Genomic DNA, 25,665 nt, shown 5'->3' with positions numbered 1-25,665 from the left:
TAAAATAGGAAAAATAGTAGTTCCTATTTTATGAGTCATTTAGGCTCTGTCCCAACTACTCAAGTCTGTTGTCATGTAAAAGCAACACAGACAATACATAAACCAATAGGCATGGCTGTGTTCCAACAAATCTTTATTTATCAAGACAGGCAGCAGACCATAGTTTGCCCAACTCTTTCTCAAACGAGGCATCAACAAGCCCTTCAATTCAGCCCTTGAACCCTCACCCGGGACCTGAGAGGAAAACTTACATTGTACAGCAAGGTCTTGAGTTAAGGGAATTTAATAAACTGGTAATGATTGGGCCTCTATGCCAGGATCTGACCATACTCAGTCTAACAAAGGGCTTTCAGTGGAGAGGGAAGTCTGGAGTCAGACAAGGATTCAAATTCTGGTATATTTACTCATTTGTGTGACCTCGAAGCCAGTGTCTTGACCTGGATAATTCTGCATTTTCTCTTTAGGCATGATGCTGCTACCAAGTTTGCTTTGCCATAGTCAGGACTGAACACCATAGTGCAAGTAAAGTGCTTGGTGTATAGCCCAGCCCATGGTACCAGCTCTCTAAGTGGAAGCCATTGTTATTTCTGCCAAACCCCACTCTAGTCCTGAGAAGCAGATGGGGCAAATTCTCAGGACAGGGCAAACAGGCTCAGGGAGGTGGAGTTGCTTGTTCAAATGAGCAAAGCTGCTAACTGGTGATTCAAGCTTCAGACCTGGGTCCAGTCTTGCCTTGGAATAGCCACCCTTCCCTGGCATGGAGTCTGCTTCTCCATACTGAATATGCCTTGGTCACTGGGAACTTGTAGTCTCCTAGACAACACATAAGGCTTCTCCAGGGACATATTAGGCCCACCTCATTCTCCCTTGAGGTAGCTTTTGCTTGGACAGCAGCCCAAAAGGCCTCTCTGGATGTGCTAAGTACTCATTATTAGTACTGTATCTGGGGACCCTGGTCTGGAACTGTGAAGCCAGGAGTCTGGTCCAGAAGATCTACAAGGTACTAGGGGTACCAGAAACCTGGGTTATAGTCCTGAATATGCTTCTACCAATAGTTTGCTTGGCAACTTGGCAAATTCTTTCCTTGTCCTCTGGACTTCAGCCTCCTCACCTTTCTAGGCCACCTTGGGGAGGTGGATGGGTGTGAAGCACCTAATGATGAATAAAGCTTGTTGTGGTCCCAGAAATAGTGGAGGTCCCTCAGGTTGACCTCTGGAGGGAGTTCAGGGCCTGCCACAGGGGCCTGTGGGGAGTAATTTTAGGAGAAGAAATAGGCATTTGGCAGAAAATGGGAACTTTAGCCAGTGAGGAAGGCCACTGCTGGGTTATATGGGTCTGCATAAGTTTCCCTTTACCTCAGGGGCTTCTGGAACCTCCATTTCATATTCTTCTATGGTAGAAACCAAAGCCTTTCTGATCTTTGCTGAGGTTTAAAGAATTGGCAGGCAACAGTTGAGCTAGCCCAGTGACATGAAACTCCAAGTTCAGAGCTCTAGATCCTAAACCCCACTTGGCTGTGTGATTCCAGTCAGGTCAGGTCAGTTCATCTTTTGGGGATCCCAGTTTTTCCTCACCTATTTTCCACCTTTGCCCTCTCAAGTCCCAGAAGGTTAGAGCTGATAGGAGCCTGGGAAGGTATTCAGTACCTCAGACACTTTCATTTTTGCAGATGAAGGAAGTCAGACTTGGGAAGGAAAAGTGATCCACTTAGAGGGATGTAGCTAGATAATACCACTGAACTTGTATACTGCACTTCTCAGGTGCCAAACACTATTCAATGAACTTTTCCTGTTCTGACTCAGACCCCATCACAACTCCATTTTACAGTTGACGAAACTGAGGCACTGAAAGGCTAACTAGTTAGTTTAGGATCTTCCATGGGGTTTGCTAATGAATACAAAGAATCAAGGTGGCATTGCTTTAAAGAAGGCAAAGGCACTGCAGAATTGCCAAGCACTCCTTCCAGGGTTGCAGTCACCTGTCGATTATAGGAGAGAAGCTTTGTTTTGGCACCTTCATTCCCAGCACAGCAGAATGGCTTCTATCTGCAGGGTGGTGGGAGGCCTGCTGGGAAGAAGTTTCCCATCTTTCTAGCTAAGCAGAGATGTCGCTGGCTCCTTCTCAGGCAAGTATGGTTATAGGGGCTAATGAGCCTAGCATATGATATGGGGTGGTGGGGGGTGTCCTCCTCCCTGTTTCTAGGCTACCAAACTTTTTCACAGATGCAAGTTCCTCTGCCCTCCCTTGTTCTCAGGTGGGAGGGATGTGGAAAGAAAATGAGGACATATAAGGCAGGGAGGGAAGAAATCACACTGAGTGAGGCATGGAAATGGGTGGAAGAGAAGTATCCCTATTCAGCCTCCATCTTCAGCACCTCAGAGATCTTACAATTTGATACTCATCCCCATTCTAGGCTACCTTCCAACTCAGCTCCACAGCCCTCCCCATCTCCATCTCCATTCCCAAATGGACTGTTGAGTTTGAGTCCCAGTTCTTTTTTACTTGCTTGTGTGTTTATTTATTTATGTATTTATTGTACTGGGGACTGAGCTACATCCCCAGTCTTTTTTTTTTTATTTTGATACAGAACTTTGCTAAATTGATGAGGGGCTCACAAAATTGTTGGGGCTGGCTTTGAACTTGTGATCCTCTTGCCTTAGCCTCCAAATTGCTGGGATCATTGCTGGTTGTGTCCCAGTTCTTGTGCAAGTTTCCAAAGGAGTTCCATCTTCTTCAACCTATGCCCAAACATTCAGAACCCAAGCATTAAAAAGTCCTTTGTGCTTGCCCTCACCCATGATAATTGATATCCTGGACAATCAGCAAGAGATTTGCCTACCCTATGCAGGACATCATGTGGGGGACAGTAAAGGAGCCTTGCTCCTCACCTTGCCTCTGGAAGGCTCCAGGGAAAAGAGGTATGTTGTATCTGACAGCTCTCTCAGTCTGTTGCTACCACAGTGTGCTCTGTATCCCCACCCCCATCCAGATCTCTACTCTGGTCCTAACCCTGTGTATGGGCCTGTTTTAGTCAGCTTTTTTTGCAGATGTGACGAAAAGACCCAACCAGGCCAACTGTAAAGGAGGAAAGGTTTATTTGAGGGCTCACAAGTCTCAATCCATAGAAAGCTCAGAGGTCTCAATCCACAGAAAGCAGGCTTTATTCCTCAAGTCTCCAGGTGAGGCAGAACAACAAGGCAGAAGAATGTGGCAGAGGGGAAAGCAGCTCATATGGCAATCAGAAAGCAGAGAAAGAGGTCTCCATTTGCCAGATACAAATCTATACCCCAAGCCACACACACTTCTTACCTCCTACAGCCACAACCTACCACTTCAGTTACCACTCAGTTAATCCCTATCAGGGGATTAATTCACTGATTGGGTTAAGGCTCTCATAACCCAATCATTTCTCCTCTAAACCTTGCATTGTCTCACATGTGAGGTTTTGGGGGACAACTCACATCCAAACTATAGTAGGGCCCAATTGTCCTCTAGTTTTCCCAGATCTCTCTTCTCTGGTTCTCCCTATTTTCCCAGTCCTTCAAGTGCCAGCCAAGGCTGCCTCCCCCATGAAACACAAAGCTCCCCTAGGTCCTGAAGGCTACCCAGCAAGTGAGGCCAGGATTGGAACCCAGGCTTTTTCCTTCTACCCCCAAACCCTTGTATTTGGCAACAACACACATCCTGGCCAGACTGAATATGAGTATGACCATGATGAATGTGACAATATGTGAACCTTCCAGCACAAAATGCTGAAACTTGAAAATCTTGGCCCCTCCACCTACCAGTCCTGGGTCAGTCACCCCCCCCTTTTTGGGCCTCAATTTTATCATTTCTAAAATGGCAATAAGAATCCCTAGCTCTTTTGTTTGCTTATAGCAACTGGAGTTCCTGAAGAAAAAAAGGTTGGTACAATCAAGAGTGCCATGCACCATACATGTATAAAACAGGGAGAAAAATGGCCTCTCTCTGCATCTCTATAAAGGGCTATAGAAATTTCTTTCTCAGACTGGGCATGTAGCTCTGTCATAAAGCATGTGCTTAGCATGCATGAGGCACTAGGTTCAATCCTCAGCACTTCTCCCACCAAAAAAAAAAAAAAAAAGAAAGAAAGAAGAAAGAGAAATAGGGTTCTTTGTCAACATTCACCAAATGCTTATTGAGTGCCTACTATGTACCACATTTCTTAAACCTGGAGGGGGAGACAGTTATTATTCAAATATCACAATGAATGTCTGACCAGAAGCTGTGGCAAGGCCTCTGGAGGAAAACCCCAGGACTCTAGGCAGTTTGCCACCAAGTGTACCAGGTACTTTGGAGCTGAGGGAGTCAGAGAAGACTTCCTGCAGGAGAAGTGGGAGCTGAGACCTCAGGAAGGGAGGTCTTTAAAGAGAGGGGCCAGGGTGCATGTCCAAACACAGATAAGGGAAGGAGCTTACCTTGCTCTATCTTCTTTCTCCCCACCCTCTCTTTGGTCCCAGGATTGAACCCTGGGGCACTTAAACATTGAACCACTCCCCAGCCCCTTTTATTTTTTATTTTGAAACAGGGTCTGGCGAAATTGCTTAGGGCCTCAGTAAGTTGCTGAGGCTGGCTTTGAATTCATGAACCTCCTGCCTCAGCTTTCCAAGACGCTGGGATTGCAGATGTGTGCCACCATGCCCAGCAGACTGCTTTATTCTTAAACCCACTTCCCAGGTGAGGGAGCAGGCCCCAAGAGGCAGTGACTTGACCCATGAGAGATCCCACTGAACTGAGTTTTGGCTGACTCCCTTTCGGCCTCTAGGCTGGCAGGCAGGGTTCTCTATGGTAGTTAAAGTATTCTCTCCTGCTAACATGCCCAATGCTCTGTCAATTTCACCAGCTGCTCAGCAGGGGTGGAGGCTCCCCACTCACAGGCTGGCATCACACTTTGAAAGCTTCTTGTACGTTCCTCTTTCCTTGGAGTAGCTCAGCCTCACTTTCTCCTCTCAGCGTGCTTAGTGTTGGGGAGAAATCCAGTGTGCCGTGAGAGGCTGTCCCCTTCTGGCTGAGCACTGGAACTGCAGCCCCGGAAATACATGGGTGCGCGCGCGCACCGAAAGGCTGCGCATTTGTTTCTGATGTGTGTCTTATTACAGTCTCTAGGTATGCTGACTGTGCTTGTGCATGATATGTAGGTGGAAAAGGGAGAGAAGTTGCCACCCAAGGATTCCAGGGGTGAAGATTTTGGTGGTAAAGGGCAGTAGCTGGGCGTCCTTTGTTTGCATCCTTATGGGACTGTCCTAGGTGATCTGGTTCTCTGCCTGTCCCCAAGGGTTCCTCCTTCAGCTAATTCCATGTTCCCACAAACCTTCCTCCTGCCAGGTGTATCCCAGCACCCCTGCAGCTCCTGCAGGCAATCTCATAGCTGCAGGAGGTAAGCAGATCTCATTCCTGCATGCACTCACAGGGGAGGTCTTAAGAAGCATCTCCACCCCCTGACAAGGCCCACCTCAGCACAATTCCTCTGTTCTGGTGCAGCCTTGCAGGGTGTTTCTGGCCAGCAAACATTCCAATTAGTCAATGCCCATGCCATGCTGCTCATCAAAGATTTTCAAAGATGTCATCCTGTCTACTTTCCACACTCCTAAGTAATGTGTATATTTTAATCCAGAGTTTCAGGAGGCCATGAGTCAGGGCATTACTCTTGTTCTCAAGCCCAAAAAAAGCTTTCCCCCACTTTTATCAAGCCTTTTTAATCGTTTCTCCAAATGGCATGAAAATATTAGCCCAAATTGCTGGTCTCATCAAGCAAAATCCACTGGTGAGGCCAGCAGCCATCAGTTAAATACTGAAGTCACTAGGTTTTGAACAGAATTTCTGGAATATTACTGGAGTTCTAGGCCAGAGGCCTGATTCTGGGGATCCCACAAACCAGATCTGGACACTTGTATCAAAAATCAAACAGAAAAGAAAATGGTGAAAAGCATGAAAGGAACTTTAATCAGCATAGCTACACTAAGAAGACAAGGGGGACCCATGTCCTTAGCTCTGTCTTTGAAGGACTGACAATGACTTTGAGGTTTTATAGAAAGGGAAACAGGGGCAAGGATCAGGGGTTTGCATAGCTGGAGGGTTTGCACAGCTGCCAAGGCAGGTGATCTTGGTCAGGTGTGGTCTGGTCCATCATTATCTCCGGATTGGTCAGGCAGGGACTTGTTGGCATAAGAAAGTTGCTGTTGCAGGCAGGGGGAGGCTGCCTTCCACTCATCACAAGATGTTTATTGATCAGACCTGTTGTTTCTGGAATCCAAGGTGACTCAGAGCAAAGAAAAAAGATGCAAAATGGAGGCAGAGAAGCCAAATCTTTAATCCTGCTTTCAGCTACCCATCAGTTGCAGGCAAAAATGAAGAGGCTAAGTCCTTGTTGCAGGATCAGAGTCTACCCACTTGGACTCTGCCCAATGGGAAAGCTTTCTGAGTGAGCTCAGAGGGATGGGAGCTCTAAAGGAGCCAAGTTCAGCTTCCAGTAATTAACTTCAAGTAAGTACTCACGCACAGGCCTTGCCTTGTCCTTTGCCAGTGGGTGGAACACACTAGCCACACCCATAGCATTTCTAGGAAATACCCTTTTCTGCTTTTTAGCTTCGGCCTTGACTCCTCTGTGCTGAGGTAGGAGAAGTGGGAGCTGCCTTCCCCAAGTAACCATTACTGGGCACAGTTCCTCTGTTGTCCGTCCCATGGCAAGTCCCTTCCAAAACAGCTGTCCTCCCCATAGGGCAGCCTTGAGGACTGAGAGGGGAAGCTTCCATTCAGTTCTGCCACTTGATAGCTGGGTCACTCACAACCACTTAGCTTCGCTTCACTTATCTATCACATGGAGATGATCATTGTATGTCTTGCAGCTGTCCTTAGGCTCAATGAAGACACTGGATCCAAAAGCACTTTGAAAAGAAAACCAATGCTGGGCCCAGAATGGTGGCACCTGTAATCCCAGTGGCTTGGGAGGCTAAGACAGGAGGATCAAGAGTTCAAAGCCAGCCTCAGTAACAGCAAGGCGCTAAGCGAATCAGTGAGACCCTGTCTCTAAATAAAATATAAAATAGGGCTGGGGATGTGGCTCAGTGGTAGAGTGCCCCTGAGTTCAATCCCTGGTACCTCCCCCCAAAAAACAAACAAACAAACAAAAAAACAAAAACAAAAACAGGAAAATCAATGCCAGAAGTAGGCAAGTGGGAAGTTCAAAGCTCTGAAGTACTCCCTGCAGCAGCTCCCAGACAGCACAGAGCCCCACCCTTGCCAGAATCCCTTTTATATTCCTCAGGTGTACAAGAAGTCTTACAACCAATAGGCATATAGCCTTCTCGTCTTGGTAGAGACTTTAGTTGAGACATCATTAGATAATTTAGGCTAACATTTTGGAGGCACTTATATGCTAGGTACTATTCTGAGTGCTTTACGTAAGGAATACCCATTTAATTTCTACAACGACTCTTATCACCCCTATTTTGCACATGAAGAAAGTAAGGCTCAGTAAGCTAAAGTAAATTGTCTATTCCCACAGCTAGTAAACTGGGCCAAGATTTAGAGCCTGGCTGCCTGACTCCAGAACCTGTGCTCTTAATCATTATGTTTTAATGGTCTCCATATAACCTCACTGAGCAGTTGTTTGGTCTCTGCTTGAATAGCTCCACATGACAGGGAGCTCATTACTTCTCAAGGAAGCTTGTTCTGACTCCACACAACGGTACTTGCTCAAATTTTCTGGCATGGTCTGGTCAAGCTTTTAGAGATCCAGACCACACAACGATCTAAGTTTTCTGGAGACTGAAACAGGGAATAGGCTTAAAACAGGAAGTCATCAAAAGCAAAAATTCTCCTTGTACCAATCTGATCCCACTCTTTTTAGCATTCTATTGTTTTCATTAAATGGAGTTTGAAGCAGGAAGTAAAATGGTTCTCTCCACCTTCATTTTCTTTCAGTCGAGGAGAGTGGGCAAGCTGATATTATTTCCTCCAGTTAGAACCCAAAGCACACACAGTGCCCATGATATTAATAGGTGCTCACTAAATGCTAACTGAAGAAATGAATGAATAAGTGAATGAAATACAGGCTCACAGCCTCCTTTCCCACTAGCCTCAATTTCCTGAGTTGGTTTTGCATCATGCTTTGAGATCCTTAAAAGTGCATTTCCATGGTAACTAGACATAGACCTGCCCCTCTTCCAGCCAAATACTTTTCTATCACAGAGACTTTTGAGCTTGCTCCAGAAAAGACCCCAAACTACCTTTAGTGTCCTCCGAGTAGGTCACTGTCAGTTGGAAGACCTGTGGAGTGGACACTGTCATGGGCGGATCCCAGGGAGCCCATATCTCCTCTGGGAAGTTCCTGGGCTGATCGACCTTGCGGGGTTTCCATGGTAACAACACTAGGCTAATGGGTTGCCAGGGTGATGGTGCGTTACTGCAAAGATTGCACGGGACCGGACCACACAGGGCTACTGAGTTGAAAAGATGCTAATAACACCTTTCTGAGTCTCCATGACAACAATACTCAAGCACCCGGTAGGCTTTGTCCCAAATGCAGATTAGGCCCCCACTCTCCACACTCAGCAAGAACACCCTGGGAGGCAAGGCCACTGGCTCAGTGTCCTCAGAGCTTGGCCCCTGCCATTCCCTCCCAAGGGGAAGAGAAGTGCAGGCTTTGCTCCCCTCCTGGGCCTACTCTCTGCCCAAACCCCCTCACCATATTGCTGCTCAGGGTGTCATACTGAAGCAGACTGGGTTTGGGCAGTTGGGACTGTCAGGAAGAAGGTCTGTGACAGGAACAGGGATCAGTTTGGTTGGCATGGGAGAAAATGAAGTTTGAGGAGAGCTTTGGGATCAAGTGCTTCTCTTGCCTGATCCCATGCTATTTGGGTTCATGCATTCTAGGGCCGAGGACACAATCAAGGATCCATCTCCTCCTAGCAAAGCCAGGAGCATGGGGTCAGAGTTTTCAAAGTATTTTTAAAGCTATGGCACATGTATATTCCATCAAAGCAGGATCAGGTGCTGTGAGTGTCACCTATTCAATCTTGTCCCTCTCCCCTCCAGTGTCCTCCAAGGCACTTAGGCTTCTGTGGAACAAAGTTTGAACAGTATCAGCTGTGAGCCAGGCAACCTATAGTCTAGGTGGAGGGTCTGAGAACCAGAGAAAGGACTGGGGTTGTGGCTCAGTGGTAGAGAGCTTGCCTAGCACATATGAGGCAATGGGTTCGATCACCAGCACTACATAAAATAAATAAATTAATTAATTCAATAAAGTTATACAAACATTATTAAATAAAAGAACTAGAGACAGCAAGAGTCTTGCCCAAGGCCCACAGCCAGTCACTAGAATAGCCAGAACCAAAACCCAGGGCTCTCGCGTTTGTAGGGTTATTCCCAATAAATCAGGATGTTATGAACTTCTGGGTGAGCTCTGACTTCCCAAGGACCACTGGGGCTTTTGCCTTTCTATCTATTCATGGAGCTTATAATGAAGATCTGAGTAAGAAAGGAGATTTCATTGTGGGGGCAGGCTAAAAAGTTTAGACTGGATCTTCCAGATTTGACATTTTTAGCACCTACTATGTGTAAGCCTTATGTTAGGATATGCTTTTTGTCCTCTTAGTTTCTTTTTATAACAAGGTATCAAAACAGGCATAATTATCTTCCTTTAAATAGGTAAGAAAAAGGAAGCCCAATGCAGGGGATAACTAAAGCTTGGGTGTATTGAACATTGAGTATCTCTTCAGCAGGGATGCCTCCTTGCAACCTCCCGCTGGGGATTCCCATGGCCTATGTCTGGGGACACAGAGCTGAAGCAGATGGATGCAGTGACAGTATTAGAACCCCTGTCCCCCAGCTAATGTCTTTTAATGCTCTGCCATGGGTGACTGTAAGGAAAATCCCATCTCTAAGGTGAGATGCATGTTATTTATTCACAACATGACACAGCTGTTAGTTACAACAGGCACAACATTTTGTGAGTTGGGATGGGGGGGTGGTGGTGGTGGTTATATTTGGTTACCATAGAAACTTAGGAAGGTGTCACGAACACCATGTCACATAAAAGGTCTGTAACTATTTCCTTAGACAGGGGCAGCAACAGACAGTTACTTCCCTTATTTCTGAGTATGTGGCCTAGCTGGGCTATGTCTAAGACTTGTGGATCTGGTGGATGTGGCCCCTCCTTTGGCTGCCCAGGAACTGTTCAAGTGTGACTTCACTGGGACTCAATGGACACTGAGTTTTCTCAGGTTGCACCCCTCCACCTTAACATTCTTTCCCTCTTGTCTGTTTATGCTCCTATAACAAAATGTCTGAGACTGGGTGGCTTGTAAACCATAGAAACTTATTACAGTTCTGGAGACTGGAAAATCTAAGATCAAGGTGCAGGTAGTCCAGTGTCTGGTGAAGACTCTCTCTTCCAAGATGGTGCCTTGTTCCTGTGTCCTTCAGAGGGGAGGAGTGCTGGATCTTCACATGGTGGGACAGCAGAAGTGAGCAAACTCACTCCCTCAAGCCCTTTAATAAGGGAACTAACCCCATGCATAAGAACTCCACCCTCATGACTTAGTGCACAAAACCTTTCCTCTCAATACTGTCACATTTGCCACTAAGTTACAACACATGAATTTGGAGGGGGGACACTTTCATAGCATTCTCCTTTGAACTCTATTTCACATAAGGTCACTTTCCTGCCAAGTGCAGTGGTGCAAGCCTGTAATCCCAGCAGCTCTGGAGGCCGAAGCAGGAGGATCATGAGTTCAAAGCCAGCCTCAGCAACTTAGAGGGGCCTAAGCAATTTATCAAGACCCTGTCTCAAAACAAGACAAAACAAAACAGGCCAGAAATGTGGCTCAGTGGCTAAGTGTCCCTGGATTCAATCCCCAGTACAAAAAAATTTAGTTTATGCCTAACCCTGCCTATCAAACACCACTCCTTCATTTTACAGCAGCACCCTTTTTAAATTTATTTGCATTGTTTCCATTGTGAGGATGACACTGGATTGGAGTCTGAGCACCGACTCTGGGTCTCAGCTCTGTGACTCACTGACTATGTTCCTGGTCAAGTCATTTGACTTCACTGGGCCTCAGTTTCTGTTTCTACTCTGTGAGCTAGTTGTCCCCCTCTAGGCTGTGAGTTCTGTGACTGCAGACACAGGACTTTCTGATTCATCAATGTAGCCCCATCTTCTTATACATCCCTCCTCCATTCCTTCACTCTGGCTCAGTCTTTTTTAGGGTCCTAGTGTCCCTACAAAGGTCAGAGATCCATGACAAAGCCCTCACTGGAGCTAATGATTTAGTTGGCCCCTCCATTTCTTTTGTTTCTTTCTTATTTCTTTTTTTTTTTTTTTGTACCAGGGATTGAACCCAGGGGCACTTAATCACTGACAGACATCCCCCGCCCCTTTTTATTTTTTAATTTTGAGACAGGGGTCTCCCTAAGTTGCTCAGGGCTTTGCTAATTTGCTGAGGCTGGCCCTGAACTTGTGATCCTCCTGCCTTAGCCTCCCAAGCCACTTGGACTACAGGCATGTGCCACCATGCCTGGATAGCCCCTCCATTTCTAAAGGAGGCCAGGAGGGAGGCCTCAGGCCCCACAACAGGTGAGGTGGTATGGAGGTGTGTGGGCCTCTGTCAATCCAAACTCATGCCTTGCTTTGCCATCTTCAAGCATGGTGGCTGTGAGTGATTGGGTCTTTGACCAGTGGGAACAGAAGCTATATTTACAAGTTCCCCTTCACAGGGAAAAGACAATCTAGCCAGACATTAAAGTCAGATGACCCTGGTTCTGATGTCAGCTTTGCCACTTATCAGCTGTGAGACTATAGGCAAGGCACTGTAGTCTCTGAGGTAGTTTCCACATTTATAAAATGGAGGTGATGATAGTTCCTGTCTCACCGGGCTCTTGTGTTAATGGTGTGTGTGTGTGTGTGTGTGTTGGGTATGTCTGATAATGCTTGGCACCAAGTAAGCACTCAATAAAAATTGAAGAGGAAACAGCTGGAAGTATAGCACTTTCCTAATATGGGCAGGGTCCTGGGTTCCATCTCCAGCACTGCAAAAATTTGAAGGGGGAGTCAAGAAGGGGACTCTTTACCTGAGTGTGGGGCACCCTTCCGTCTTATCACTCCCCTCCCATTGCTACCACTGTCCCAGTTTCTTGTCAGATTTGTCCTATTTTTCCATGGGAAGAAAGTTCAGACTAGCCACTCCATTCTTGATGATTGGGACCTAGAGCAGGGAAAAATTTTCTACCCATGGCTCAGTCTTTTCCCCAACTCCTCCAGCAACAATTAGTACCATTTATTTATTTCTGATGCATTTGTTGAGCACCTGTTATATACTACTCCTATGCTTTCTAAGTGTTGCTTGGACCAGCTCTTTAAACTCTGTTTCAAAGAACTATCTTAGCTTCACAACAGTCCTTTTTCTTCCTTAGCACAGAGTCTCCTTTGAACTATGGCCCACCCCTCTCTGCCACTCAGTGGTTCTGACATCTTGAACCACACCCCTCCCGATTCTGTACCTCAATTTTCTTATCTAGACAATGAGGGACTGGATAGTCTCTGGGGCCCTTTTTAGTGCAGGTGGCTGTAGTGACTGGTTGTCACTGGCTCTTTGTCCCAATATAAGACTGAGTTGTGTGTGACCTAGGAGTCACAATGGGCAGGGCTTGGAGGCTTGATTCCTGGGTTCCTTGATTGCTGGGAGAGTCTCCAGCTTCAAGGTACTCCAGGACTCCTCAGAAAGGGGTAAGGCCCCCAGTGGGGGCAGGCATGGGGCCTGAGGCAGGGATTCCCAGAAGAGAGACCTCTATCTTTCCAGTGAGTTCCCAAATGTTGCTCAAGGCAGGCTGGACTACAGCTGAAAGGGGAAGACAGGCCTTGCCAAGGCTGGATGAAAGCAGCTGCCCAGATCTGGCTGGGGCCTTCTTGGCCTGGATAGAAACTTTTTCACTAGGCTCGTCAGCTTCCTGGAGAGCCTGTGGTGCTGAGCGACTGCAAGAGGAAATAATAGGAACCTTTCCACTGAAGTGAGAGCCAGGCTCCCAGCCTGCCTGCCTTCCCCTAGGGCTGTGCTTGGCACACAATGACCCTCCCATACACTTCCCATTAGGCCTTATCAGAGTTCCATGAGCCATATGGCTTGCATTTCACCAGTTCAGTCTGCAAGGGCTTCCCCACCCATCACCCTCACACCCCAGAGCCTCCCAATTTAAGTTACAGCATCTTGACACCCAAGGAATTCTTACTCATTTCCAGCTGTAGCCTTTCCTGTTTGAACCCAAACCTTGGTTCCTCATTTATTTCTTTGTGGGGTGGGAGAGCTCCTTCTCAACCTCACAGGCATGAGGGAGTGATCCAACATTGGTTGGGAACAGCATACTGAAAGTACTGGGGCCTAGTGAGGAACCAGCTCTGGACTTAAAATACTTGGAGATAGAATACTTGAATTTGTTAGTCCTGGCTTAGCCATTTGTTGCCTATATGACTTAGGGAAAGCCACTTCACCTCTCTGCACCTATTTCTTCATCTATGAAATGGGGATGATGCTATCACCTGCTCTACCAACCTCACTGGGGCAATATGTGGCTTGTGTTAAGAATATGTATGTGAGAGTGCCCTCATCTTTCAGTGTTTTGCACAAATGCTTGACAGGCAGTGACAAGATGCCCTTCCTTCTCTCCTAGTAGTCTGCCTTCCACACCTTCCCCTGCCCCTCCACCACCTGCAGTGTTCTCCTCTCCACTGACTCCTTCCCCTTGGCCCTTGAATGTGCTCAGAGCATCCCTGTCTCTCCACTGACTTCCACCACCAAAGTTCTGAAACAAATGGTCTCTAGCCAGACACCTTCATTGAACACCCTCCTCCTGCTCTCTGCCTTTCTTTCACTCCTGTCCCTCTTCACCTATCATCTTCTCTGATGTCGCTGCAGGCATTGGGTCCTTTTGATCCTGATGGTCCCCAGTGACCCCCCTACTTCCTGCTTTTCCCATCCTTGTCTAATCTCCTCCCCTTCAGTGTGGACTGGACCTATGAATCTAACAAATAGAATATGGCAAAGATGATGGGGTGTCATTTCTGAGGTTAGATTGTATGATAATAATATTTTATCATACTCCCTCACCAACTCTCACTTGCTCTGAGGAAACCAGCTGCCATATTGTGAGCTGCTCTCTGGAGAGTTCCATGTGGCAAGGGACTGAGGTCTGCCAACAGCCAGCAAGGAATTTAGGTTCTTAGTCCAATAGCCAGTGAGCACCTGAAGGCTCCTGCCAACAGCCTTATGAGTGAGCTTGTGGATTCTCTGCCGGTTGTGCCCTGAGGTGACTACAGCATTGGCTGACACCATGACAATAGTTTGTAAGAGACTCCAAGATGGAGGGTCCATTTAAGCCACACCCAGACCCCAAATAATAAATGATTATTTTTTAAGTTGTTAAGTTTGAAGGTTCTAGGACTTTGGACAACATGATTAACCAAATATTGCCAGAGAGAAATCAGGCTGGGTCCAATTTAGTGAATAGGACACAATGAAATCAAGAGATAAGGTGTGTTCCCCATTTCCTTGGAACTCATGATCCCAGGCACACAGATGGAAGTGAACAGAAATATACAATCATTTACTATCTGCATATCTTGTATCTTAAAATCTTGCATCACAGTTTGGAGAAATATAAAATGCATCCAGATATTCAAATAAATGAAATTCTCTTAATAGGAAGAAGGATAAAAATTGGGGCATATTTATGCAATAGAAAACTACAGTTATATTGAAAAAGCTGGAGGTTTCAATATAATAAGTCTCTAAAACCTAATATTGAGCAAAAAGAGCAAGTTGCAAAAAGATGTAAGATATTGTTTTTATAAATTTCAAATATCCATAAAGCAATCCTATAAATTGTTAATAGATACAATGCATTGTAAAAGTATAAAAACATGCAGGAAAAAGGTACAAGTCTCTCTCCAGAGCTCCAGACTCTCACCCCCCAGCTGACTATTCAACATCTTCCATTGGATGTTTAGTAATATGACAGTCATCTAGTGCCTGATCCTCACCTCCCACAAACCTGTCCACCACCTATGCAGTAAATGACAGTAAAGGACAGCTCCAAAGTGTCTCAGGAGGAAAACTTTTGGGTCATCTTTAATTTTTCTATTTCACATCATGCCTTTTATCAAATCCATTGGCACATTCTGTTGACTCTGCCTTTAGATTAGGTCTAAATTCTGCCCATGTCTCACCATACCCACCATTATGGCCATGGCTTAAGACACCACCAACTTTCATCTGAATTATTGTAAGATAACTTCTTCAGTCTCTCTGTTTCCTGCCCTTGTTCTCCTTCAGTCTATTGTCAGCACTGTAGCTGGAATAATCACTGACAATCTAAGATCAGGTATCTGCTCAGAATCATCTGGTGGCCTCCATCTCCCTCATTACAATGGCAAATGAGGATCTCCAGGATCTGGCTCCCATTAGTTCCCAGCCTCACCTCCTACTACTCTTCCCTTAAGCCCTCCACTCCAAAAGCACTGACTTCCTTCTTAGTCCTTGTTCATGCCAGCATATTCCTACTTCAGGTCCTTTGCACTCGCTACTCCCTTGGCCCAGAATGTTCTTCTGGATATCAGCAAGGTCTACTTGTTCATGTCCTTTGGTATTTGCTTTAAATGGCACCTTCAGAATAAAACCATTTCTACCCATCATATGTATATTTGCAAACACCTCTCACTCATTATTCCTCTATCTTCCTCTATCTTTATCCATACCACTTATTGCCACATGTCATAGTACACATTTTACTTCTTTGTTTATTGTTATTCTCTCCCCATATGAGAATGTAAACTCCAGAAGGGTGGGGATTTTTGTCTGCCATGTTCTTTACTATATTCCCAGGGCCTATGAGCTTGGTACATAGTAGGTGGGGACAGGGGCAGCTTCCACACAGAAAATTTTGCCTATCAGTCAGGGAAGGCTTCCATGCAGATTCTCATTCCTACACTCATAGCAAAATTAGTGTCTGGTCCTGCCATACCTGATGGCCTCTCTGGAAGAATGAATTGGGTGGGAGTATGCATATGAGAGAGTATGTGGAACTGTGTGGAAATGGATAGCACTGAGAGTGGGGAATGGGGCAATCTTACTGTGTGTAACTGTGGGGGTAATTGTGTGTTCATACTCAGGAAGAAGAAGGGAAAGATGCCTAGCTGTGTTAGGGTGAGCCCAAGGCACAGAGGCCTAGTTAGCCCTTCAGATTCCATCTTGGATTCTAGTAGGTGTCCTTAGTGTGGTCAACGTAACTGGATCCTCTGAAGTAGAGTCCCTTGAGAGGCCTGGAGTGCTGATGGCTATTACACCAAACATCGTTGAGGAGGTGGGGTGAAGCTTCAGGCATTTCCCTTCAAAAGCCAAAGGAATGCCGGAGAAGCCCTGAGAACAATGGGGAGCTGACAGCCCCTCAGAGAACCTGTGACGTGGGCTCTGAAGGGGGGTGCACAGCTGCCTGCCAGAACTTGGGGCAGGGGAAAGGGGTTGGCTGGGATACAGAGAAGTTGTGGAATTCTTGAAGGAAGAAGCCGGAAGCAGCTGGGGATGACACTGATAGGCATTTCCCGCCTCAGGATGCCCTCCTGCTTTCTTCACTGCCGCTGCAGCTGCAAAAGCAAAAGCAGCAGCTTCCCTCTGGCCCCAAATGGTCATTCTCGATGTTGGGAGCTATAGGGCCCCAGTCAGCTCCCTCCACTCTCAGTCACCCTCTCAGTTCCAGAGGAAAGCAGGCAAATTCCTCAGCCCATAGCAATGTATTAGGCCTAAAGGTTAGCAGTTGGCGGGTGGTGTTGGGTGATAGAGCTCTATCATATAGCTCTATCCCAGCCTTTGCCAAGAGAGAACCTGAGGGCACTTGGGTCTGGAAAGATGCTTGCCTTCTTGGTCTCTCACTGAGACTCATTCATCCCAAATTATACTGGGCATTGCTCAACCTCCAAATCTTCTTTGGATACTTCTGTAAACAGCACTGGGCCCATGGAAGCCTCTCACTTTAAAGACCCTCTTATTTTTTTCTCACCTTGGTACCCCATTCCAGAACTCTTCAGTGTCTCCTGCATTGTAACACACTTTAAGCATACTTCTAGTGGCATACTGGGGGTGTTAGCTGCCTCTGCCCAATTTGTAGTAAGCATCGCCACACCTCTTAGAGGTCCTTAACAGTTTCAGCTCAAGGTTTCAGTACAGGGAAGCTAAGCTAAGGACATATGCAAGTCTCAGCTATATAGTTATATTCCCCTACTGCTTTTCTCTCTCATTTAAGAAGGTCTGTCTGAAGGAAAGTAACCTTATTCTTCACCCTTGTTTATAATAAGGATAATCATGAATCCAACTTTATTTTATTGGCAAACTTTGATGCTTTATTAGTAACACACCTTCTAACCAATCTGCCTTCACTCAGTTGTTCACAGAAATGGGCCTTCCAGAGCCTGCTCTGAAATTCTATTGTATGAGAGAGGTTTCAAGGAGAGGTGTGTTAAGTCAGTTTTCTGTCACTGTAACAAATCCCTGGGGTAATCAACTTATAAAAAGAAGAAGTTGCTTTGGACCTTGATACCATATCATAAGTAAAAGTGCAGGCTACAGCAAAACTACTTACCTCATGGCTGGGAAGTAAAAGAGAACAAGAAGAGGAGACAGGGATCCCACAATCATCTTTGAGGGCATGCTTCAATGTCCTAAAGATCTCCTATTAGGCCCCACCTCTTAAAGGTTCCACCACCTTCCAATTGTGTCAAGCTGGGGACCAAGCTTTTAACACATGGGCCTTTGGAGGACACTTAAGGTCCACACTATAGCAAGAGGTCCTCCGCAGATGCCTCAGCCAACGTGGGTTGGTGGTGATGATGGGTCTGGATGGCAGACTGCAGCAGAGACCAGCACCTGGGCTGTGCAAGTAGCAGTAGTAACAGCAGCAACACTCATGTTTGGCTCAAGTTCTCTTGAACACTAGGAATCAGCCTGCTCACCACCTTCTAGGTACATACCAAAAAGATGATGCTGATCCAAAGAGGACTAGCTAGAGAGATCCAGAGACAAAAGGGCTGCAGCTCTTGAAGACAAACAGGAAGATGTCAGGAGGTACAGACACATGGAGCCTTTCAATGGGAAAGATGGTATCTTAGTCTGTTTTTTGTTGCTATAACATAATACCACAGACTGGTAATTTATAAAGAAAATAAGGTGTTTACTTGGTTCATGATTCTGGAAGCTGGAAAACCCAAAGACATGGACACAATGTCTGGAAAGAGGTTGAGAGCTTTACTCATGTTGGAGGATATCACATGGTGAGAGAGCAAGTGAGCATGTGCAAAAGAGCCCACTCACATAACAAGGGCACTCTAATGAGAACTAGCCCACTTTCACCAGAACTAATCCACTCCCATGGGAAGGCCTTAATTTGTTCATGAGGGTGGAGTCCTTGTTAAATACCTCCCATTAGGCCCCACCTCCCAACATGGCCACATTGGAAATTAATGTTTCAACAGATGAACTTTTGGGGAACACATTCAAACCATAGCAAAGAAAAAGGTGCTTAGAAATAATTTAGACTAAAACCATTACCACATGTTTATAGAGCACTTAAAATGTGTCCAGTGCAAAAGATGTTCCCCAAGGATAAAGTATACACCAAAATTAGAAGACTTTGTATCACAACAGAATGTAAATAACCTCATTAATATTTTTATATTGATTATATGTAAAAATAATATTTTAGATATATTGAGTCAAATTAAATATATTATTAAATATATACAATTACAAAGGAACAGGAGGAATCTTTTGGAAGCTTCCTTAATCTTTTTTGGTTCAATTGTTCAATCAAGAGATGGAAGATGGGAATTAAACCTATGTTCACTCTGATCATATTGTTCTTAACTTTTACAATTCTGATTATACAAGTGGAACCCTGAGTTACCAGGCTCCTCCATGTCCCTTAATATTTAAATGGCATTGCTTTGAGCCCTATTACAGGCAAGGCTAACCTCCATTCATCCCCACAATCTTAAATGCTATAAAGTTTACCAAAAAGTCACTTCAAACCCCACAGAAGAGTCATTTTTGATAGGTGTGGCAAAGGGAAAGAACAGAAATCATATAGCAGACTAGTTAAAAGTATATGGCGGCCAGGCGCAGTAGTACATGCCTGTAATTCCAGAGGCTTGGGAAGCTGAGGCAGGAGGATTGTGAATTCAAAGCCAGCCTTGGCAACAGGAGGCACCAAGCAACCCAGTGAGATCATGTCTCTTAAAAAAAAAAAAATATATATATATATATATAGATAGATAGATAGATATATAGATAGATAGATAGATAGATATAGATAGATAAGGGATGTGGTTCAGTGTTAAGCAACCCTGTGTTCAATCCCGGTACCCCCCAAAAAAATTAAGAAAGAGAAAATAGTGAAGGGATATACCAAGCAGCCTCTACCATGTTGTCCCCTCATAGAAAATGTGAAGCACCCTGTATGTTGTATGCTGTATGCCCACTCTCTTCCCAGGGTTTTGGCTCTACAGTAGATCCAGGTCAATTCTGAATGCAGAGAAACACTACACATTTCTTGTCATGAAAATGCATGTCATTACTCAGTCCTTGTTGAACTTGGACCTCCAGATGCTTTCCCTCCTGGTCAGGACTTTAGAAACATCCAGTTCCTCAAATTAGGTTCACCATTCATTGAGGCCATAATCGGGCTCCATCAAGACGCTGAGCTATATTCTCAGTGGTCTCAAGCATCCCCAAGGTCCATTTTTGGGGGGTATCCAGGATTAAACTTGGGGCACTTGATCACTGAGCCACATCCCCAGCCCTATTTTGGTTTTATTTAGAGACAGGGTCTCACTAAGTTGCTTAATGTCTCCTATTGCTGAGGCGGGCTTTGAACTCATGATCCTCCTGCCTCAGCCTCCTGAGCCACTGGGAGTACAGGTGTGTGCTATTGCGTCTGGCCCCCATGTACTTTTAACTACTTTGCTATATAATTACTGTTCTTTTCCTGTGCCACACCTTGCAAAAAATGACTGTTCTGTGGGTTTGAAGTGACCATGAGTTTTTGGTAAACTTTACAGCATCTAACATCATGGGGATGGATGAAGGTTAGCCTTGCCTGTAATAGGGCTCAAAGCAATGTCATTTAAATATTAAGTGGAACCCTGGTAACTCAGGGTTCCACTTGTATAATCAAAATTATAAAAGTTAAGAACAATATGATCAGAGTGACCATAGATGTAATTCTCACAGATATATAAATGGAGGCACAGAGTTCAATTACTTGTCAAAGACCATACAGATGATAAGTGATGGAAGCCAGAATTAAACTTAGACAGATTCCATGTTCATAAACACTATGCCATACCGCTTTTCAGATGGGAAGAAATGGGGTAAGAGCAGGTTAGTCCAAGCTAGGAATAAAATAAGCAGAGTCAGGGATAGAAGAACACACGGCCCCTCAGGGAAAGCAGAGATATATATGGTATGGTTAGAGTGTGTGATGTGTGAAGGGGAGTAGTCCAAGAGTGGGAAGGAAAGAAGTAGTTTCAAGCTAAGTCTTCAGGTACCTGAGGACAAAGGGTCTCATGGAGCTTTGAGGAGTATAGCAGCAACACTCAACCCAGGCCTGATTCAAGGAAGGAGACATGCCCCTCTGGCTTGGCCCAGCAGAGACCATGCTGTCTATTTCCCAGAGGGCCTCCCTGAGTCTCACTGACCATCCACTAAACTCTAAGGCCAGTGCTCATTCAAGGACAAAAATGGAAAATCTATCATGCTCAAGGCAGGAAATTCCACAGTGAAGGCCCCTTGAGCTGCACCATTGCAGCAAGAGCCAGCCCCCGCACAAAGCAGCTCCCATTCCTGTTTTGTTTGTTTGGGGACTGTATGTTGTTATCCCCCCCCCCCCCCCCCCCGCCCTGCCTGTGTTTATGTCGGGGGAACGTTTGCTGTCAGAAAACAAAGTCCAGGCAGGGCCCACCAATGCAGCTGACTATGGAGCCCTTCACTCCGGCATTTCCGGGCTTGCTTCCTCATGATGGATTTCTCAATTGAACGACATCAAAGATCTTCTTTTCCAGCTTCTCTCTCATCTTAAAGGGACTGTGGTGCTGAGAGGAAGCCATTTGATTCTGAAAGCAAAGCAATGTCTAGACTTGGTACCCTCACCTGTCTCTAGCATGGGAGAGAAGTGAAACAGGCCTGTCCACAACCCCAGCAAGTAGGGGCAAGGAATCCAGGGCTTGGATCCCCAGGTCTCTCTCTTCAGGGGGCATACATTCATGGGAGCTGACACAGTCAGATATGGGAGGGCAGTCCTGGGGCAGTAGTTCTTATTGACTCAGATCCTTGAACTAGAAAGGAAAGCAGGAGAGTCAACATCTCTGGCTTTCAATATGAGCACCCTTATTTTACAAATTAAATAGCAGAGATTCAGGAAAAAAGGAGGAGGAGGATGAAGAGAACTAACGAAGGGAAAGAGATTAGGAAAGTGATGTAAAAAATAAAGGCAAAAAGAGATCAGAATAAAAGATGAAGAGCCAGGGCTATGCCCATAGCTTCTGCAATAATCTGCCCCAAAGTCACTTTTTGCCTTTCTTTTTTCCCTCCCTGGCCCCCACCTTACATGTTTGACCTTTTGTTTGAGCCTGACAGATATCTCCTGCACTTCTCATTGCCTCATGGTCCCTGCTACCAGTCAATAGATAGCTGATCACATCCCAGCAAGCCTGGAATGAAGTCTACTCACCTCATCCCAATCCTTCCTCTCCTTCCAAGTCCAACCTGACTCCCACTTCCTCTGCTGTGGCCCTCACTGCCCTTCCCCTCTTCTGGGACAACAGAAAGTCTTGGATGCATTGTTTGGCATTGGGCTGTTCACTGTATGGCCCATGGGTTTCCCCACACCCTCCTGCATGAGCTAATGCAATCCATCAGGCAGGGAATCCATCCCATACCCTCCTCTCTCTTCTTCTCCCCTTCTTCCTTTCAATGGGTCATGCCCTGTGTAAGTAAGACATAGTGATATAATCCAGTGGGCTTCTCCATCAACATGGAGATCAACTGACCACTGAAACTAGTAGTGACTGAGGAAAGAGATTGGAGAATGGGCAGATGGCAAAAGAAAGGGACACAAAAGATTATAGGAAGAGTCTGGAAGCTGGGGAGAATAGAGACAAATGCTGATCCAGTTCAGATCTCCTCCACTATGTAGTATCCAGCTTACAGAGCAGCTCCTTGCACTAGTACTAGGCCCTCTATCCCCAGGCACATCTGGAAATGAACACCATGTCCCATGGGGTGAACCTCACATTCAGCAACTCAGTTGGGAACTGGACTATGGATGTTGCACCAAGCCAGCCAGCAAAACATTCTCTGACCTGCTCCCTGTGAACTTCACATCAGGTACTTACATACCCATTTTCAAGGTCTCTTGGGTGAGGTGGACCTTGTCTGAGTCATCTTTGAATCCCCCACCCTCAAGTCTCTAGTACACAGAGGGTACTTAGCAAGCCTTTGCTAATGAAGAGCAGTAGCAGCTATCATTTATGGAACATCTACTATGTGGCAGATACAGTACTAGCCTAGGTACCTAGGTATCCCACAAAAATATTGACAACCCTACCAGGTAAGTACTGTATTTTAGCCCCATTTTATAGATTTTAATTCTCAGAAAGATTAGGGGACTTTTTCTAAGGTCATACAGCAAGTATATGGTTGGGCTAGCATTCAAGTTCAAGTTGATCTGATGCTTGAATCAGGCTGGCAACCCCATGCTACAGTGTCAAATGAATAAAAGAACTGGAATCCATGACAATGACCTCATTAGCCCTATGGTCCAAGCAAAAGTCATCAAGCTATGAAATGTGAGAATCTGAGATACACTCCCCCTCCAACACACACACACACACACACACACACACACACACACACACACGCATGCACACACGCACGCACGTATGCGCGCACACACACACACACACACCCTGGGCTTGGAAAACATCTCTTTAGAGCAAACATTGCAACCCTCAGCAGGGAAGTGACTGCAGAACATAAGTCATTGTGGGTTAGAGGCAAAGGTCTTTACACTAAAATACAAGCCCACAAGGAGAGGCAATAGCCAAGGTCCTGTGGAAACTGAGAAGTCACTGAGAAAGCTACTATGAAACTTTTAGGATTATGAATACATGACCAGTGTTAATTCTGCATCATGTACAACCACAAGAATGGGATCCTCATTAGAATAAGTTATATTCCATGTATGTATAACATGTCAGAATACATTCCACTGTCATGTATACCTAAAAAGAACAAATTTAAAAAAACCAAACTTTTAGGAGACTTGTGGCTGTCTGCCTATTCCTTTCAGCCACATGAAGGGTATGGGGGATTACTCAGCATAGCATCTTGGGCCTAGCTCCTATGCCAAGCCTCACCCAACCACTGACAGACATGAATAAATGTCAGAAAGAAGACATCCACCTAGGACAAGCCAGGCCAATGCCTAAAACCTTGTGCACACAAAGGCTTCAGGTTAGGCTCCTGGAGGCATCCTAGGCCCCTTCATATCTTTGCTCATGACTGCTTCCTCAGTAAATCCTACTCTGGCTAATTAATTTTTCCCCAATCTGCTGCCCCTGAACCCAAGTCCTAGCCTAAGTTCCACTGCTCTGAACTCCCCCTTTCTTTTGTTATTTAGGGTAGAAATTGAAGCCCCATGGTGTGTCTATTCCTAGCCTTCTCTTACATTATTGGGACAATGGGTGGAAGGTTATTCTGGTCTTTTTATTAAGATCCACACTCATTTGCTAAAGACAGGTCTATTTCTCATACACACATATATTTAACATAAATCTTTTTTTTTTTTTGGATAGTGTTGAATGTAGGAGTGCTTAACCACTGAGCAACATCCCTGGCCCTTTTTATTTTTATTTTTTTATGTTGTGACAGAGTCTAGCTAAGTTGCTTTGGGCCTCCCTAAGTTGCTGAGACTGGTTTTGAACTTGCAATCCTCCTATCTCAGCCTCCCAAGCTGCTAGAATTACAGGCATGTGCCACTGCACCCTGCTAACAGAAGCCCTTTAGAGGAAGCATCATTGTCCAGTATTTGAATCAATTGTGACCACTTTGCCCTGGTCTCTTCTTTCTCTCAGTAACTGTGCTACCTTTCACCTAATGCTGAGCCAAAATCTTGAGGACAGTTCTCACAAGGTAGTGGGTATCAAAATTAGAACCTGGTTTTTGAACCACACTGTTCTGTTTTCACCTGGACTCCCCAAGTATAGCTTGGGCTATTAAGGTCCTTCTTCATGTGGATTCTTCATCAGGCAGTGAGGTGTAGCGTAGGCCTGATTGGCAGAGAGGCAAGAGGGTCAGGTGAGTGAGCACTGTTCTCAGAACAGAACCTGCAGTGTAGACAGATTATTTTTTATCTAAAATAAGCTGTTGCCTCACTCATCCTCCCCAGCCACTTTACCAATGTACCCCTCAGCTGTACATTCAGAAACTGTCTCACCTCAGATCTGATCAATTCCTACCCTGTTGCCACCCTGGTGAAACCACCACCGTCTCTCCCTGGAATTCTCCAACAGCCTCCCCAGTGGTCATCTGGTTGCTGATTTTCACTCAGAGGCCAGATTTGGGACACTCTGAAGTCTCCTTAGTTTAGTCACAGTGAAAACAGATGTTCTACCCATGTCCAGGCCCTGCAGGTCCTGGCCCACTGCCTCTTAGGCCACATCTCTTCCCTTCTCCCCTCCCTCCCTACACTGCAGCCACATTGACCTTTGTTTCTCCTAGGAGCTGAACTTCTATATGCATCAGGACCATTTGTTCATCCTAAATGTCTCCCTCTCCCTACCCCAGAACTTTTCCCGGTAGCCTCTGATATGGTTCTCTGGTCTGAGCTACTAAGTCCCCTTTCTCAGAGAGGCCTTCCCTGACAGTTCTGTCACTGAGTGCCCCCATCCATTCCCAGCTGAGTCTTTTTTCTAATCTTTATTTTATTTTTATGTGGTGCTGAGGATTGAACCCAGTGCCTCATGCATGCTAGGCAAGCACTTTACCTCTGAGCCACAAACCCAGTGCCGCCAGCTGAGTCTTATCACTGAATTCTTATCACTCTGGCCACTTTATTTAAAGCTGCACATATCTACTGCTCTCCCTGTTCCTCTTATATGATTTATTTTTCTTCAGTGGCATTTATTATAAAATGACTTATTTGATTATGTATTTCTTTTCTTTTTCTGAGTCTATTACATTTTATGAACCATGAAAGTAGGGGTTTTAGGTTGTTTTGTTCATTGCTGTAGTCCTAGGACCAAGTGTACTACTTTGTACATAGTTGGTGCTCAAGAAGTAGTTGCTAGATGAATGAATTCACTGATTTCAATTACTTGTGAACACTATGCAAAACAAGATCATATTTATACTGTAACTTATTTTCAGCCATTTTTAGGGGGAGGCATGGTGTTTGGGAACCTAGCCTATACAGAATCCATTAAACTGTCTAGTATGAAATCTAACTTGGAACAAAGAACAACTCTTGCATACATGACTTCCTTGCCAAGATCAGTTACTGCAATCTTCACTCTTGAAGAAAGGCCTCATGGACCTTAACTGAAAT

Source organism: Callospermophilus lateralis, chromosome X (genome assembly GCF_048772815.1).
Source record: "Callospermophilus lateralis isolate mCalLat2 chromosome X, mCalLat2.hap1, whole genome shotgun sequence".
NCBI classification, from domain to species: Eukaryota; Metazoa; Chordata; class Mammalia; order Rodentia; family Sciuridae; genus Callospermophilus; species Callospermophilus lateralis.
The sequence above is the reverse complement of the archived record's forward strand: the minus strand, read 5'-3'. Positions refer to the sequence as shown.